The 19,278-nt window shown below is 39.2% G+C and overlaps 1 non-coding gene and 1 pseudogene across 1 annotated transcript; one reads left to right on the forward strand and one right to left on the reverse strand.

The window, feature by feature from the left end:
• Window positions 1-4,889: 4,889 nt before the first annotated feature.
• On the reverse strand, window positions 4,890-4,961 carry TRNAA-AGC. The gene has a single exon. It is a non-coding gene; the product is annotated as a tRNA-Ala (tRNA).
• An 8,270-nt stretch (window positions 4,962-13,231) lies between these two features.
• Window positions 13,232-14,503, forward strand: LOC101010900 (annotated as a pseudogene).
• The last annotated feature ends 4,775 nt before the right edge of the window (window positions 14,504-19,278 follow it).

The following is a 19,278-nucleotide window of genomic DNA, read 5'->3' on the forward strand; positions in this document are numbered from 1 at the left end:
TCTATTAAAGGAACTCACAATGATTCCTACCCTCATGGAGCTTATATTCTAGTAGATATCCATGATCTATATTTCTTTAACCTGTTGTTCAATTAAAATTGCAATTTTGATTTAATATTTTTATATTTACATTTATAAATGAGATTGATACAAGTATTTATTTTGTGCCATACTTGTTTGCTTCTCTTATTAAGGTTTACCTTACAGAAATATATTGCAAATGTCTCATTATTTTCTATGCTATGGAAATGTGAAAGTAGCAAATGAATTTATCTCTTCTTTAGAGATTATCTATAACTTGCCTATAAAATCACCTAGATTTGAGACCTTTTCTTTTCCTTTTTTTTTTTTTTTTTTGAGATGGAGTCTCACTCTGTAACCCAGGCTGGAGTGCAATGGTGCAGTCACTGCTCACTGCAACCTCTGCCTCCCGGGTTTAAGCCATTCTCCTGCCTCAGCCTCCGAAATAGCTGGGATTACAGGCGCCCGCCACCACGCCCAGATAATTTTTGTATTTTTAGTAGAGACCGGGTTTCACCATGTTGACCAGGCTGGTCTCAAATTTGTGACCTCAAGAGATCTGCCCTCCTTGGCCTCCCAAAGTGCTGGCATTATAGGCGTTAGCCACAGTTCCCGGCCTCTTTTCCTTTTTTTAATTAAAAAAGTTTGTTTAATTGTGGTTAAAAAAACACATACAAGTTACCATCCTAACAATTTTTAAGTGTACAGTTCAGTCATGTTAACTATATTGTGCTCTATTTCTTCTTCAATATATTTTCTTTTATTATCTTAGATTCCCCACCTCTTTTTGAGTCAATTTTGGTTTGTATATACTTAGACACATTTCAGCTAAATTTTAAATGCATTGCTATAAAGTAATATGCAATACATTAATATGCTTTTAACATCTTCACTATTTCTGTGATTATATCTCCTTTTCATTCCAATGGTTTGTTGTTGTTGTTCTTCTTTGTTTGTTTTGAGACAAAGTCTCACTCTGTTGCTCAGGCTGGACTGCAGTGGTGCCGTCGCAGCTCACTGCATCCTCCACCACCCAGGTTCAAGTGATTCTCATGCCTCAGCTTCCAGAGTAGCTGGGATTACAGGCACACGCCACCACACCCGGCTAATTTTTTGTATTTTTAGTAGAGATGGGGTTTCACAGTGTTGGCTAGGCTGGTCTCAAACTCCTGGCCTCAAGTGATCCATCCACTTCCGCCTCCCAAAGTGCTGGGAAAACAGGAGTGAGCCACTGCACCTGGCCCCGATGCTATTTTTATATTTTCTCTCCTTCTCCATCTTTCTTTTTTTAATCAGACTTACCAAAGATTGATCTATTTTATTGATTATCAAAGAATCAGATTTTTAGTACACTAGATGAGTGTGCTTTTTGTTTGTTTTTTATTTCATTAATTTCTGCTTTTATGTCTTTTAATTCCATCCCCCAACTTTTAAAAGAGTTGTTTGTGATGTTCTTTGCCTAGCTTATTGAGTTTAATGTTTGGTTCATTGATTTTCAATCTTTTATGTTGAGTGCATTTCTAAAGCTATACATTTTCTTTTGAATGTCACTTTCTGTACACTATAGGTTTTGCTTTGTAATGTTTTCAGTATTGTCTTTAATTTCCATTGTGATTTACCCTTTAACTCAAGAGTTCTTTCCCTTCCTTCCTTCCTTCCTTCCTTCCTTCCTTCCTTCCTTCCTTCCTTTCTTTTCTTTCTTTCAGACAGAGTCTCACTCTGTCACCCAGGCTGGAATGCAGTGGCGTGGACTCGACTCACTGCAACCTCCATCTCCCAGATTCAAGCAATTCTTGTGCCTCAGTCTCCTGAGTAGCTGAGATTACGGGCGCCCACCACCACACCCAGCTAGTTTTTGTATTTTTAGTAGACATGGGGTTTCACTATGTTGGCCAGGCTGGTCTCAAACTCTTGACCTAAGGTGATCTGCACCCCCATCAGCCTCCCAAAGTGCTGGGATTACAGGTTTGAGCCACCGCACCCGACCCCAAGAGTTCTTTTTACCTTACAAGCGGATAGTTACCTTTTTAGTTACCTGTTGGCATTATACATATTTTTTTCCTCCTACTCCTCCCTTTACACTCATTTCCATCCAGAGAACTAATCCTCCACTTCAGGGCTGAGACTCCCAAGACTGGCCCCATCCACTGGGCTAATGAGCAGCATGCCCTCATTTCACCCTGCTCCTTCTTGTAAGAGTCATTTTACACATTTGTCTTTCCCACTTAGCTGAGGCCCTAAGGTAAGGAATTTAGAGATCTTTCCCACTCATTAAGGCCCTAAGGTAAGGAATTCAGAATGTATCTCTGAATAATTCACATTCAGAAATGTAAGAAACTCAGTTTTAAAACAGAAAAAATGTATATCACTATGTCTATATAGTAGTTATAGCCAATGTCCACAAACAAAATTGTCCAATGGTGCAAAGGAATTAGTAAGAATATCTAGGATTTCCAGGTTCAGATTTCAAATCTCATATTAAAATAGATAACATTATTTGTTCTTAAACTAAATTCTTCACATAAGATACATTTCAAACAATGATTCTCAAAGCAAAGTCCAGAGACCTTTGCACCAGAATCACCAGTGGTACTATTATAAGTGTACATACTGAGCCCTATCTCAGATCTATTAAGTCAGAATCTCTGAGGGGGGGCTCAGGGATCTCCATTTTTAACAAGCACCCCCAAGATGAGTTTATTCTAGCACACTGAAGTTTGACAACTATTTCTCTAAATGATACCCTGATAAGCTTCAGTTAAGTACAGAGCAGGTCAACTAGGTAGAAAGGCATTAGGACCCGTGTCATATAAAGAATTTTAAAGGAACCTAGGATATTTAGTACTAAAAACAAACAAACAAAAAGAATTGGTTGGCAGAACATGAGAGATGCCACTGATGTAAAAAATACTTTAGATTTATTCCATACAGCTTTTGGAGGGTAAGTTCAAAGGGTAGAAATTAGAAGGAGATAGATTTTGGCTTTAATGTAAGGAAAAGATTTCCAACAATTCGAGCTCTTCAAAAATGGAATAGACTTATTGTGAATTCGTGAGTTCACCCCTATTTGGACATAGTCAAGTAGATGATGAATGACTTTATGCCAGAGATGTTGAAGAGGGACTTTTACATCAAACTTTAGTTGATCGCTACATTCCCTCCCAACTCAGGATTCTTAAGATTCTCTAATTTTAGGAACATGAGTTCAATATGAGTTATAATTATTATAACATTTTTCAGATGATACTAGAAGCCCATTTCCTCATAGTCAAGGATGCAGACACATTTAGTGATTTAACACAATGTATATAAAAACTGGCCTGAGGCTGGACACCATAGCTCACACATGTAATCCCAGCACTTTGAAAGGTTGAGGCTAAAGGATTACAAGATCACTTCAGCCCAGGAGTTCAAGACCAGCCTGGGAAACAGAGAGAGACCCCTCCCCTACAAATTTTAAAAAATTATTCAAGTATGATGGCACGTGCCTGTAGTCCCAGCTACTCAGGAGGCTGAGGTAGGAGGACCTCTTGAACCCAGGAGGTCAAAGCTGCAGTAAGCCATGATAGGGTCACTACACTCCAGCCTGGGCAAGATTCTATCTCAAAAACATAATAAAATAAACTAAAATAAAAACTGGTCTGAGTAAATAAAATCTCACACAATGTTTTTGTTTTCAAATTTAAGAGTTTTTAAAGGTTTATTTTATTTTTTTATTTTTTGAGACAGAGTCTCACTCTGTTGCCTAGGCTGGAGTGTGGTGGCATGATCTTGGGTCACTGCAATCTTCGCCTCCCAGGCTCCAGTGGTTCTCCTGTCTCAACCTCCCAAGTAGCTGGGATTATAGGTGCATTCCACAATGCCTAATTTTTGTATTTTTAGTAGAGATGGGGTTTCACCATGTTGGCCAGGCTGGTGTCGAACTCCTGGCTTCAAGTGACCCACCCGCCTCGACCTCTCAAAGTGCTGGGATTACAGGCATGAGCCACCTGTTACATTACAGGCATGGGCCCATCACCTGGGGTGGTGGTGCACGCCTGTAGTCCCAGCTACTTGGGAGGCTGAGGAAGGAGAATCGCTTGAACCCAGGAGGCAGAGGTTGCAGTGAGCCAAGATCACACCACTGCACTCCAGCCTGGGCAACAGAGCAAGATTCCGTCTCAAAATAATAATAATAATAAATAAAAATAAAGTTCAAGGATATGTAGCAAAGAAAATTAGTTACAACAACCCAATAGTACAGTCTGTCTATAAAATAAACACATCTACTCCTTCCAACTTCATAAGGGTAAAAAATAAGAGTTTAAAATATGAAGCAGAGATAAGATTTCATAGTTACCTGTGAAAATAGCTCTCCAATTGTGTGTCTTTAAATTGGCAGGGGAAAAAAAGAAACTCAGTTTTAAAACAGAAAAATTATATATCATTATGTCTATATACTTGTTATAGCCAATGTCCCTAAACAGAAAATTGTTCAGTGGTGCAAGGGAATTAGTAACAATACCAAGAATTATTAGATTCAGATTTCAAATCCCATATGAAAATAAACAATATTATTTGTTCTTAAACTAATTTTTTTTTTCTTGCACTGTCACCCAGGCTGGAGTGCGGTGGCATGATCTCACCTCACTGCAACCCCCGCCTTCCTGGTTCAAGCGATTGTCGTGCCTCAGCCTCCTGAGTAGCTGAGATTACAGGTGTGTGCCACTGTGACCAGCTAATTATTTTATATTTTTAGTAGAAACAGGGTTTCACCATGTTGGCCACGCTAGTCTCAAACTCCTGACCTCTAGTGATCTGCCCACCTCAGCTTCCCAAAATGCCGAGATTACAGGTGTGAGCCACCGTGTCCAGAAAGAAAACCTTTGTGGAGGTGCTGGGGATTGAACCCAGGGCCCCATGCATGCTAAGCATGCACTCTACCACTGAGCTACATCCCCTTTAATTCTTAACATCAGAAATATTATTCAACAGACACATATCAGAGTTGAGGGAAATTATTGGAAAATTGAGACAAAAAAAGCATAGAGAAAGTTAATTTATTTTCTAGACAGAACTCTGCTAGTATTAGAATTAAGTACTTTAATTAGATAGTAATTTACTTGCTTTCTTGTACCTTATGTCATCTTCTCTAGTCTGTTATAGTCCTAACACGTATTAAATAGCAAAAACAAATTATATATTTTGCATGATCAGTATGTTACAACATTAAGATCAGACTAATAATACAAGTCATCTACTCCACTGCCAATTTTTATACTCCCTGCAATCTTACAGCACATCCTCATATGAACAAAAAGGCTTTATATTTATCTTACAAAGGATATAAACATCAATTTATAAAAAAGAGACACAAGCCTTATATAGTTAAAAGTAATATAATTAACATGATTACGAAAACATTTCTAACAAAGCAGAGGAAATAGTTATATTGCTTGTAGTTCTATTAAGAGTTTATTGAAGCATTAAAAATAATTTCAAAACAATAAAATACAAAGGCAAATATCCAAATAGTTTTGTATGGATCTTGCATTCACTTTTCCTTGATCCAACCTAGTTTTAATTCCTATGGCCTACAGGATGGCTTAGATAAGGAAGAAGCTAAAAATTGGCTGTTACAAAGTTGCAGTTGTGTGGCATATGGGTAATCTACATAACTGAAGTTGAAGGGACAAATGCAATCTTCCCCACAAAACCTGCTTTTCCCGCAGTCCATTGTCACAATCCCAAGTCCAGCTACTTCCTCAACATCTCCATCTCCCTAGCTAAAACCTCCCATCTCTCATCTGGGTTGTTGTAAAGGCTCCTAACTAACCTCACCTCTTTTGCCTTTGCCCTCTATGATTAATTCTCAACTCAGTAGCCAGACTGATCCTTTCCTCAAAGCTCTCCAGTGGCATCCTTTTTTTTTTTTTTTTTTTTTTTTTAGTAGAGACGGGGTTTCACCATGTTGGCCAGGATGGTCTCCATCTCCCGACCTCGTGATCCACCCGCCTCAGCCTCCCAAAGTGCTGGGATTACAGGCGTGAGCCACCATGTCCGGCCTCCAGTGGCATTCTTATTCAAAATAAAAGTCAATATCCTAGGCTGGGCATGGTGGCTCACGCCTGTAATCCCAGCACTTTGGGAGGCTGAGACGGGTGGATCACTTGAGGTCAGGAGTTCAAGACCAACCTGGCTAACATGGCAAAACTCCATCTCTACTAAAAATACAAAAATTAACTGGGCATAGTGGCGGGCGCCTGTAGTCCCAGCTACTTGGGAGGCTGAGGCAGGAGAATTGCTTGAACCCGGGAGGCAGAGGTTGCAGTGAGCCAAGATCACGCCACTGCACTCTAGCCTGGGCGACAGAGCAAGACTATGTCTTGGAAAAAAAAAAAGTCAATATCCTTACAACTGGGTCCTACACCAACTATTCCCCATTTTCCATCTTCCGCTCTCAATGACTCAGTTCCAGCTACCCTGGCCAGTGCTTTGCTGTTTTATGAACAGCCCACTCTCACCTCAGGGATTTAGCAATTGCTCTTTCCTTTATCCAAAAAATTTTCATCTAGAGTCCATGTATCTTATTCCTTTAACATCCTTCAGGTTTTTGCCCAGTGTTCATTTTTCAGCAAATGATCCCCTAACCACCTCATTTATAACTGCAAAACCTATGCATCTCAAGACCCCCCCCAACCTCCTTCTTTAAACTTGTTTTTGCTCTATAGAACTTACCACCACATGATTAGTATATATTTTGCTTATTTTGTTTACTGTCTGATTGTCCTCCCTAGATTATAAAACAGATTAGGGATTTTTGTCTGTTTTTTTCAATCCTATATTTCCATGGCTAGCACATAGTAGGTATTCAACAAATGCTTGTTGAATATATGAACATCCTCTATAAATTCTCTAATAACCAGTGTCGAGAACTACATGCCTATGTAGGTGACCCAAACACTTCCTCTAAGAACTGTATAGAAAAATAACTTCAGGCCAGGCGTGGTGGCTCATGCCTGTAATCCTAGCACCTTGGGAGGCCGAGGCAGGTGGATCGCAAGGTCAAGAGATCAAGACCATCCTGGCCAACGTGGTGAAACCCCATCTCTACTAAAAATACAAAAATTAGCTGGGCATGGTGGCGCATTCCTGTAGTCCCAGCTACTCGGGAGGCTGAAGCAGGAAAATCACTTGAACCCAGGAGGCGGAGGTTGTGGTAAGCCGAGATCGCACCACTGCACTCCAGCCTGGCGACAGAGCGAGACTACGTATCAAAAAAAAAAAAAAAAAGGAAAAAATAAAAATAACTTCATTTAATTTAAACATCTTAATTAAAAATAGCAGCATTCAACTAAACATTCACATAACAACTACACAATCATTCTCTTTACTTCTTTCCTACCTTAAGCCTTGATGCCATCACTACTTCCAGAAAAAAAAAAAATAGTTTCTAAATATCCCACAGAAGAAAACAAGGTAATGTTAATATAAATACTCTGCCCCTACATTTATGCATTCTTCCCTCAAAAATTTTATAAATTCCACACCCTTCCACCAGAAGTTAAAGAAAGGAGATGTATCCTCCCACTTTCGGAAATGCTTTAACCAAAATTAAAGAAAGAATGAACAAGCTATCCGTAGGAACCCATTCATCGACAGAAAGGAGAAACATTTCCTAAGAAATGTCAAAGACAAATGACTCTGGATCTAACACCATTTGGGGGGTTTCATACCAGTGCTAACACGGAGACATAATATTATTACATTTATATTAATAAGGCTGGGTGTAGTGGCTCATACCTGTAATCGCAGAACTTTGGGAGGCTGAGGCAGGAGGATATCCTGCTTGAGGACAGGAGTTCAGGACGAGCCTGGGCAACATAGTGAGACCCCATCTCTACACAAAACAAATAAATAAACAGCGCAGTGAAAAGATTGCTTGAGCTCAGGAGTTCAAGGCTGCAGTGAGCTATGATTGTACCACTGCACACCAGCCTGGGGAAGAGCATAAGACCTTGACTCTTAAAAAAAAATTTGTATTAACATACTACTTCCAGAAATTAAACAAGACATACACAGTATGTGGATGTAAACAAAGAGAATGATTTCCATGTGCAAAACATAAAACTCACAGATTAATAACTGAAGTTTCCTAGTTTATTTTCTTGTTTTATTTTTAAAAAATTATTTTTTGAGACAGTCTCACTCTGTCTCCCAGGCTGGAGTGCAGTGGCATGATCTCAACTCACTGCAACCTCTGCCTCACTGGTTCAAGCAATTCTCCTGCCTCCACTTCCTGAGTGACTAGGATTACAGGCACCCGCCACCACACCCGCCTAATTTTTGTATTTTTTTTTTTTCAGTAGAGACAGGGTTTCACCATGTTAGCCAGACTGGTCTCGAACTCCTAACCTCAAGTGATCTGTCTTCCTCAGCCTCCCAAAGTACTGGGATTACAGATGTGAGCCACCATGCCCAGTCTATTCAGAGGTCTAGTAAACTTAAATCAGTTCTGAAGCTTTTCTAGATAGCAGTAGTAAAACACACTATAAATCAGGTTACCTGGTTCTCAATTCAATGTTCTTTTCATTCTCTCATGCTACTCTCTAAATTTGAATGTTCTCTTGACCAGGAATAAAATTATTCCATATATCTGAGTTGAAACTACTGTATCACCAGGAAATAAAATAAAGTCTAACTTCCCAATATTATTCCTAAATTAAATTGTGGTTAGTCAGGATGTTGCTACATACTTTTCATAATAACTGAAAATTGAAGCAGAAAAAACTGCAATTCACTATTACTTGTATATTTTGTGCCACGAACAGAGGAAACTGTCATTTACAGTATAATTTTCTGGGCATAGGCATGGATTCTGGTGTTCACATCTCCAAGTTCAAATCTCAGTTTTGTCACTTATTAGGGGACATTATCTTAATGTCTCTGAGCTTTTATTTTCTTTTTCTCTCTTTCTTTTCTTTTCTTTTTTTTTTTTTTTTTTTTTTTTTTTGAGACAGGGTGATTACAGGCTTAACCTCTTAGGCTCAAGCAATCCTCCTGCCTCAGCCTCCCAAGTAGCTAGGACCACAGGTGCACACCACCACGCAGCTAATTTCTGTATTTTTTTTTGTAGAGATGGGGTTTTACCATGTGCTCAGGCTGGTCTCAAACTACTGGGCTCAAGTGATCCACCCGCCTTTGCTTCCCAAGTGCTGGAATGACAGGAATGGGCCACCGTGCCCAGCCCTATTTTCTCATTTTTAAAAAAGAGAAGTTATTGTTTCAAAATATGTTGTACATGAGGCCAGGTGTAGTGGCTCATTCCTGTCATCCCAGCACTTCGTGAGGCTGAGGCAGGAAGGTAGCATGAGTCCAGGAGTTCGAGACCAGCCTGGGCAGCACAGTGACACACCCATCTGTACAAAAAATTTTTAAAAATTCTCTAGGCATGGTGTTACGTGCCAGTAGTCCCAGCTACTCAGGAGGCTGGAGGGTCACTTGAACCAGGGAGGTCAAGGCTGCAGTGAGCCATGATTATGCCACTGTACACCAGCCTGGGCAATCCAGGGAGACCTGTCTCAAAAAAAAGCACATTTCACATGATAAATATTACAATTTTTGTCAATTAAAAATAAATATTTATCTCTCATATCCCAGGAAATCAAGTAAAAATAAATAAAATAAAAGAAATAAATGAATAAAATTTAAACAATTAAAAGAAGATAGCACTACTACTTATGTCTTTGAGTTGTGAGAAAAATGCACAGAAAGTACTTAGCACATGGCCTAACACATATATATATTCATAGTGACAGATACACTACTGTCAATTGCAGTCAGACATGAATGGAAATTATAATCAGATTCCCACCTTGCAAACTTTAGATGTGACTTCATATTAATTCAACAAATCTTCCAAGTCAGAATGCTTGTTGATTTGAATCTTAGAGCAATTATTTTTATCTACTCCTTAAGAAATGAAAAAAAAATGTAATAGTAAACTCGTGCAATGACTTAATAAATTTAAAGCCATAAACAGACTAAATCCAACACTAAACAAGCATTTTGCAATCTATTTTGGCCAAAACAATGCATTTTCCCTCATTCATGTAACAATGACTCAGTGTGCCAGCTCCCAATGTTACAAAGCCTGTTCTTGGTGATTCAAGGGTGCCCTCTGTCTGAGTGCTGAAAAAATACAAACCCAAATTTAAAACTTTGTAAAAACATGCTTTCTCAAGTAAATTCTTAATCAACAGTTCTATGAAATTGATCCTGTCTTTAATCACTGCTGGCAGATAGTCCTTAAAACAAACAAACAAACAAACAAAAAAACCAGGTGCAGTGGCTCATGCCTGTAATTCCAGCACTTTGGGAGGCTAAGGAGGGTGGATCAACTGAAGTTAGGAATTCAAGACCAGCCTAGGTAACATGGTGAAACCCTGTCTCTACTAAAAATACAAAAATTAGCTGGGCATGGTGGCAGGAGCCTGTAATCCCAGCTACTCAGGTGGCTGAGGCAAGAGAATTGCTTGAATCCAGGAAGCAGAGGTTGCAGTGAACCGAGATTGCGCCATTGCACTCCAGCCTGGGCAATAAGAGCTAGACTTTGTCTCAAAAAAAAAAAGAAAAAAAAACCTACCACCACCAACAAATGTCATGTCATTTGTTACAAGAGCACAAGAAAGTCATGTCTACATCTCTGTAATTTATCTGGAAATTTGGAAATTCCATGATATTTTTCTCAAAATTTATTCCATATCATTCAATGAAATTATTGACATGAATCACCTAGATAAGTTTATTGCTCTCTTTTTTTTGTTCTGTCCATGTAAAACTCTGTACTTTATTTAACATGTCATTGTAGCGGTTTGCTCCGTAGTAAGTATCACCAACATTAAATATTTATTGGGTATCTTCTGTGTGCGGTACACAATACTAGGTGAAAAGGATGGAAAAAACCATTCTCTATCCTTAAAGAAGTAACAATCTAGTTTCTAAAACAAGACATATAAAAAGGATGTGTACAAAAATATATGGTGAAATGCTCACTAAAAAGTATGTTTCTTTCCATCTGCTTCCACCTTAAGGAAGTTATTCAACTTCTCTGAACCTCAGTTTATCTGGAATATAAAAATAATATCTACCTTAAAGGAAAGTCGCAAAGGTTAATTCAGATATCTGTAAAAGTCTCAGCACATAGTAAAAGCTTAATGAAAGATGGTTGTTATTATTTCTACTATTATTAAGAGAATAATCTTAAATAATAGTGTCCTACATTAAAGACATTTTATTTGCTTCAAATGGAAAGACATGTAAATAAAAAAGTTTATGCTTTACTTTTACAATATTAAACATTCTTTCTAGTTAAGAAAAACAGTGATCTTGATTAAATGCTTGACATATCAGGAATGAGCCATTTCTAAAAGAATTATTTCAATAGAAAAATATTCTGCTCTCTTCATGTTAAAAACTCTCAGTAAACTACGCATTAAAGGAACATACCTCAAAATAATAAGAGCCATCTATGACAGACCCACAGCCAACATCATACTGAATGGGCAAAAGCTGGAAGCATCCCCCTTGAAAACTGGCACAAGACAAGGATGCCCTCTCTCACTACTCCTATTCAACATAGTATTGGAAGTCCTGGCCAGAGCAATAAAGCAAGAGAAAGAAATAAAGCACATCTGAATAGGAAGAGAGGAAGTCAAACTATCTCTGTTTGCAGATGACATGATTCTATATGTAGAAAACCCCAGAGTCTTGGCTCATAAGCTCCTTCAGCTGATAAACAACTTCAGCAAAGCTGCAGGATACAAAATCAATGTACAAAAAACTAGCATCCCTATGCACCAACAATAGTCAAGCTGAGAGCCAAATCAGAAAGGCACTCTCATTCACGATTACCACCAAAAAAATAAAATACCTAGGAATACAGCTAACCAGGGAGGTGAAAGATCTCTACAATGAGAATTACAAAATACTGCTCAAAGAAATCAGAGAAGCCACAAACAAATGGAAAAGCATCCCATGCTCATGGATAGGAAGAACCAATATTAAAATGGTCATATTGTCCAAAGCAATTTACAGATTAAATGCTATTCCTATCAAACTACCAATAACATTCTTCACATAATTAGAAAAAACTATTCTAAAATTCATATGGGACTGAAAAAGAGCCCAAATAGCCAAGGCAAAAAGAACAAAGCTGGAGGCATCAGGTTACCTGACTTCAAACTATACTACCGGGCTACAAGCATGGTACTCGTACAAAAACAGGCACATAGACCAATGGAACAGAATAGAGAGTCCAGAAATAAGGCCACACACCTACGACCATCTGACAAAACAAAGCTGACAAAAGCTGACAAAAACAAGCAATAGAGAAAAGACTCTCTAGTCAATACATGGTGCTGGGATAATTGGCTAACCATATGCAGAAGATTGAAACTGGACTCCTTCCTTACATGATATACAAAAATCAACTAAAGATGGATTAAATACTTCAATGTAAAACTCAAAACTACAAAAACCCTGGAAGACAACCTAGGCAATATTATCCTGGACTTAGGAACAGGAAAATATTTCATGACAAAGACGCTAAAAGCAATCGCAAAAAATTGACAAATGGGATCTAATTAAACTTAAGAGCTTTTGCACAGCAAAATAAACTATCAACAGAGTAAACAATCTACAGAATGGGAGAAAATATTTGCAAACTATGCATCTGACAAAGGTCTAATACCCAGCATCTATAAGGAACTTAAACAAATTTACAAGAGAAAACAAACTACCCCATTAAAAAGTGGGCAAAGGAAATGAACAGACACTTTTCTTTTCTTTTTCTTTTCCCTTCTTTTTTTTTTTCTTTTTTTTTTTTTTCTTTTGAGACTGAGTTTCCCTCTTGTCACCCAGGCTGGAGTGCAGTGGCACACTCTCAGCTCACTGCAACCTCTGCCTCCTGGGTTCAATCGATTCTCCTGCTGGAGCCTCCCGAGTAGCTGGGATTACAGGCATGTGCCACCACTCCCGGCTAATTTTTTATTTTTAGTAGAGACGAGGTTTCTCCATGTTGGTCAGGCTGGTCTCGAACTCTCGACCTCAGGTGATTCGCCTGCCTCGGCCTCCCAAAGTGCTAGGATTACAAGCATGAGCCACCACGCCCGGCTGAACAGACACTTTTCAAAAGAAGACATATATGCAGCCAACAGACATATGAAAAAAAGCTCAATATCACCAATCATTAGAGAAATGAAAATCAAAACCACAATGAGATACCATCTTACACCAGTCAGAATGGCCATTATTAAAAAGTCAGCTCTTTCCCATCTTACAAGATGGAGGGTGAACAAGTTCAGAAGCCAGATACTAAAGAGAAGAAACCCAAAGCCAAGAAGTCTGATGCTGGTGGCAAGGTGAAAAAGGGTAACCTCAAGGCTAAGAAGCCCAAGAATGGGAAGCCCCATTGCAGTCAAAATCCTGTCATTGTCAGAGGGATTGGCAGATATTCTCCATCTGCTATGTATTCCAGAAAGGCCACGTACAAGAGGAAGTACTCAGCTGTGAAATCCAAGGTTGAAAAGCAAAAGGAGAAATTTCTTGCAACTCTTACAAAACCAGTTGGTGGTGGCAAGAACAGTGGTACTCAGGTGGTTAAACTTTGCAAAATGCCCACGTATTATCTTACTGAAGATGTGCCTTCAAAGCTGTTGAGTCAAGGAAAAAAAAACTCTTCAGTCAGCACGTGAGAAAACTGTGAGCCAGCATCACTCCCAAGACCATTCTGATCATCCTCACTGGACGCTACAGGGGCAAAAGGGTGATTTTCCTGAAACAGCTGGCTAGTGGCTGGTTACTTGTGACTGGACCTCTGGTCCTCAATCAAGTTCCTCTACGAAGAACACACCAGAAATTTGTCATTGCCGCCTGAACCAAAATTGGTATCAGCAATGTAAAAATCCGAAAACGTCTTACTGATACTTACTTCAAGAAGAAGCTGCAGGCCGGGCATGGTGACTCATGCCTGTAATCCCAGCATGTTGGGAGGCCAAAGCGGGCAAATCACTTGAGGTCAGGAGTTCAAGAACAGCCTAGCCAACATGGTGAAATCCCGTCTCTACTAAAAATACAAAAATTAGCCGGGTGTGGTGGCATGGGCCTGTAATCCCAGCTACTTGGTAGGCTGAGGCAGGAGAATCGCTTGAACTCAGGAGGCGGAAGTTGCTGTGAGCCAACAGAGTGCCACTGCCTGGGTGACAAGAGAGAAACTCAGTCTCAAAAAAAAAAAAAAAAAAAGACATTGCCCAGACACCAGGAAGGTGAGATCTTGCACACAGAAAAAGAGAAATACAAGATTACAGAGCAGCACAAGATTGATCAAATAGCTGTGGACTCCCGGATTTTAATCAAAATCAAAGCTATTCCTCAGCTCCAGAGCTACCTGTGATTTGTGTTTGCCCCGACAAATGGAGTTTATCCTCACAAATTGGTGTTCTAAATCTTTTTTTTTTTTTTTTTTTTTTGATACGGAGTCTTGCTCTGTCGCCCAGGCTGGAGTGCAGTGGCGCGATCTCAGCTCATTGCAAGCTTGGTTCCCAGGTTCACGCCATTCTCCTGCCTCAGCCTCCCCAGTAGCTGGGACTACAGATGCCCGCCGCCACAACCAGCTAATTTTTTGTATTTTTTAGTAGAGACGGGGTTTCACCATGTTAGTCAGGATGGTCTCCATCTCCCGACCTCGTGATCCGCCCGCCTTGGCCTCCCAAAGTGCTAGGATTACAGGCATGAGCCACCGCGCCCGGCCTCGTGTTCTAAATTTCTTAAGAAGAACTTAATTTAAAAACTCATAACAAAAAAAAAAGTCAAAAAATAACAGATGCTGATGAGGTTGCAGAGAAAAGGGAATATTTCTGCACTGTTGGTGGAGTGTAAATTAGTTCAACCATTGTGGAAAGCAATATGGCAATTCCTCACAGGGCTAAAAGCAGAACTACCATTCGACCCAGCAATCCCATTACTGGGTATATACCCAGAGGAATATAAATTATTCTACCATAAAGACACATGCACACGAATGCTCATTGCAGCACTGTGCACAATAGCAAAGACATGGAATCAACCTAAATGCCCACCAATGACAGACTGGATAAAGAAAATGTATATATACACCATGGAATACTATGCAGCCATAAAAAAGAATGGGATCATGTCTTTTGCAGGTACATGGATGGAGCTGGAGGCTATTATCCTTAGCAAACTAATGCAGGAACAGAAAGCCAAATACTGCATGTTCTCACTTATAAGTAGAAGCTAAATGATGAGAACTAATTAACACGAAGAAGGAAACAACAGACACTGGGGCCTACCTGAGGGTGGAGGGTGGGAGAAGGGAGAGGAGCAGGAAAAATAACTATTGGGTACTAGGCTTAGTACCCAGGTGGCTAAATAATGTGTACAACAAACCCCTGTGACATGAGTTTACCTGTGTAACAAACCTGCACATGCACCCCGAACCTAAAATAAAAGTTTAAATAAATAAATAAATAAGAAAAAACTATTATACTCATGACTCCTTTACCACTAATGAAATTTAAGGAGTTACAGGAATACGAATTTTCTAGTACTTACTTCATACGGCTTGCCTGTTCTCTTAAAACATCATCTAAGATGTTAAAAATAATTCAGTTACATTGATGGTCATCTACATATCTAACACCAAGAGCAGCCCCAAAACAGAATAATGATAATAAAAGGGATCTTAGCAATTAATCTAGCTTGATCTTTTTTAAGGAATAAAACTTATTCTGTATGTCCTTAAATTATAAGTTATTTTAAAAATCATCTCTCATGAATTGTAATAATTCTGGGGGGAGGCAAGCATGTGATAAATATTTTTATATTCCATTTGTTGATGGGGAAACTTATAAAGAGTAAAACAGCACAGTATAAAATACTTGCTATGAAAAATTAATTACAGCTAGGCTAAAGACTACTTGTATTATCTCAATTCTCACATCAATCTGAGGTAGGCATTATTTTCTCCATTTACAAATGAGGAAACTGAGGCACAGAGAAGTTACATAACTTGCCAAGTTATGTAGCTAGTACACACAGAATCAAATCCAGGCTCATTGATTCTAGAGCCTGCACTCTTAACCTCTATATTATACTTTTCCTAATACCTAAAAAGGACAATTTTCTTAAATATCCATGAGTCTATAACTGACACAAATAAATGACGAATAAATAAATAAATAGGGGAAGATAGGACAGGTCTTCTTTACAGAAAATTCCAATTAATACATATTGAAGGAATGAAGAAAATAATCACCGTTAGTTAAACACCAATTGTTGCAGGCAAAGGCAAGAACCATCAATGGATTACAGCTAAAATTAGGAGGCAAAATATGATGAGAAACAGAATATTTTCATAGCTTCAACACATCTCTCCACATGACATATGTTAATTACAAGGAGAAAAATAGTAATTTTACAGTGGAGAAAGCCCGCAGACACCATGTAAACCAAGTGATCAAAGTTAATATCACCGATGATAAGATATATCGACATTATGTATGCCATGATATTGAGAAGGCTACATCACTTTTTTGATATTTCTGCCAAAAATGCACAACCTCAATCTATTAATGAGAAAACATTAGATAAACCCATACTGAGGGATATTCTATGAAACAACTGACCAGTATGCTTAGAAAGTGTGATTTAGTTAATAGTATTTTACCAATGATAATTTCCTGGTTTTGGTCTTTGTACTATGGTTATATAAGAAGTTAATATTGAAGGAAGTTCGGTAAAGAGTATATGGGAACTCTATTTTTGCAACTTTTCTGTAAGTTTTAAATTTCAAAATAAGAAGTTGAAAAAGTAACAATTTTCTTAAAATCTATAATTCAAACCTTATTAATTTATCTTTCTCTTTATTCTCAGAGAGGCCAAATTGGTAAGTTCTCCATGAGTTGACTAGTGTCACTGGCAGAGGAGCTAAGAATAGTTCTCCATGGGTCAACTGTCTTCTCCATATGCTACCTGCTTCTATAATGAGATTGGATGATGACAATACACAATAATCTTGTATTTATGAGTAGTAAGAACAACTATTTCAAAATGAAAGGATTCAGTCTTTTCTCTTAGACGTCATGTTGATTAGTTTTTAATCATGAAGTAAAATTATTGCCCATGATTCTGAAGTTCTGCGTCTTGATACTCTAAGACATTATATACAGTGAAACAGCATTCTGTTAGGATTTGTCCAATAAAGTCCTTTTCATTATCATAATGTTTTAAACATGTAGACTCAGTAATCCTTACTCTAAGAAGGTAGATATATGACTGTGTTAAGGCAATAAGTATGAATAAACAGAAATGTATAGCTAACATTACAGCTTAACTCAAAAGGTCTGAATCAAGCCTAAAACAGAAAAGCATGACAAGTGAAAGCACTGCCCAAATGCCCTTGGAGCATAATTACGAGCCCATTTTAAGGGGCAAATACTAATAGAATTGGATGAAGAATCGTGGGACAGAAGGTTTAGGGGTAAAGAATAGTATTAAAGCTCAACGGGGTTTCACCGTGTCAGCCAGGATGGTCTCGATCTCCTGACCTCGTGATCCGCCCGTCTCGGCCTCCCAAAGTGCCCCGTCTCTACTAAAAAAATACAAAAAACTAGCCGGGCGAGGTGGCGGGCGCCTGTAGTCCCAGCTACTCGGGAGGCTGAGGCAGGAGAATGGCGTGAACCTGGGAGGCGGAGCTTGTAGTGAGCTGAGATCCGGCCACTGCACTCCAGCCTGGGCGACAGAGCGAGACTCCGTCTCAAAAAAAAAAAAAGCTCAACGGGAAGAGAACAAAAACTACTCAATCTCATTGTATTCTCTCAGCTCCCAATAATCTTGACCCTCTACTGCTTTGCTACTCAAAATGTGGTCCATGGAACACCAGCACCAACATCATCCTAAGCTAGTTAAAAACACAGGATATAGGCTGGTGCCTTTAATCCCAGCACTTTGGGAGGCCAAGGCGGGGCCTATCACTTGAGTCCAGGAGTTCGAGATCAGCCTGGGCAACATGGCAAAATCCTGTCTCTACAAAAGAATATAAAAATTAACTGGGCATGGTAGCACACCCCTGTAGTTACAGCTACTCAGGAGGTTGAGGTAGGAGGGTCACCTGAGGCCAGGAGGTTGAGGTTGCAGTAAGCTGAGTCATGATTGTGCCACTGTACTCCAGCCTGGGTGACAGGTTGTTTATTTTTTGAGACTGGGTGACCCTGTCTCGAAAAATAAAAAGTAAATAAATTAAATAAATAAAAATACATGATATAGTAAGACCTCATCCCAGATCCATTGACTAAAAAATCTGCATTTTAGCAAGATCCACATGTGATGAATCCCCAGGAGATTTGTATATGCACATTAAAGTTTGATCAACATTTCCCGAACACGTTTTTTTTTTTTTTTTTTGAGACGGAGTCTCGCTCTGTCGCCCAGGCTGGAGTGCAGTGGCGCAATCTCGGCTCACTGCAAGCTCTGCCTCCCGGGCTTACGCCATTGTCCTGCCTCAGCCTCCCGAGTAGCTGGGACCACAGGCGCCCGCCACCTCGCCCGGCTAGTTTTTTGTATTTTTTAGTAGAGACGGGGTTTCACCGTGTTCGCCAGGATGGTCTCGATCTCCTGACCTCGTGATCCGCCCGTCTCGGCCTCCCAAAGTGCTGGGATTACAGGCTTGAGCCACCGCGCCCGGCCGAACACGTTGAGTTTTAAGGAAATAAACAATAAGATATGTCATACCACATTAATCTCCAAATTGGTGGTTTAAGTAACTTGGTATTTCATTAGACAGCCTTTCAATCTCACTTTAGAAGAGAAAAGCACAATAAAATATGCAGTATAAAAGGTATTTTAGGTATTCTTTATGTTTATCTGTTAGTGTCTAGTTAGGAAAAAATATTTCTTTTGCAATAAATTTTCTTATTTTATAATTTTCTTACAAAATGTACCAAATCTGTTTTTTAAAGTAAATATGTATTAGACATTTTTAAAGAATACTGACATATTAAGTACTGAATGCAAATACATACTTTCTTCCTTTTTTTTTTTTTTTTTTGAGACAGAGTCTTACTCTGTTGCCCAGGCTGGAGTACAGTGGTATGATCTCAGCTCACTGCAACCTCTGCCCCCCAGGTTCAAGCGATTCTCCTGCCTCAGCCTCCTGAGTAGCTGGGATTACAGGCACCTGCCACTATGCCTGGCTAATTT

Source organism: Papio anubis, chromosome 1, assembly GCF_008728515.1.
Source record: "Papio anubis isolate 15944 chromosome 1, Panubis1.0, whole genome shotgun sequence".
NCBI lineage: Eukaryota > Metazoa > Chordata > Mammalia > Primates > Cercopithecidae > Papio > Papio anubis.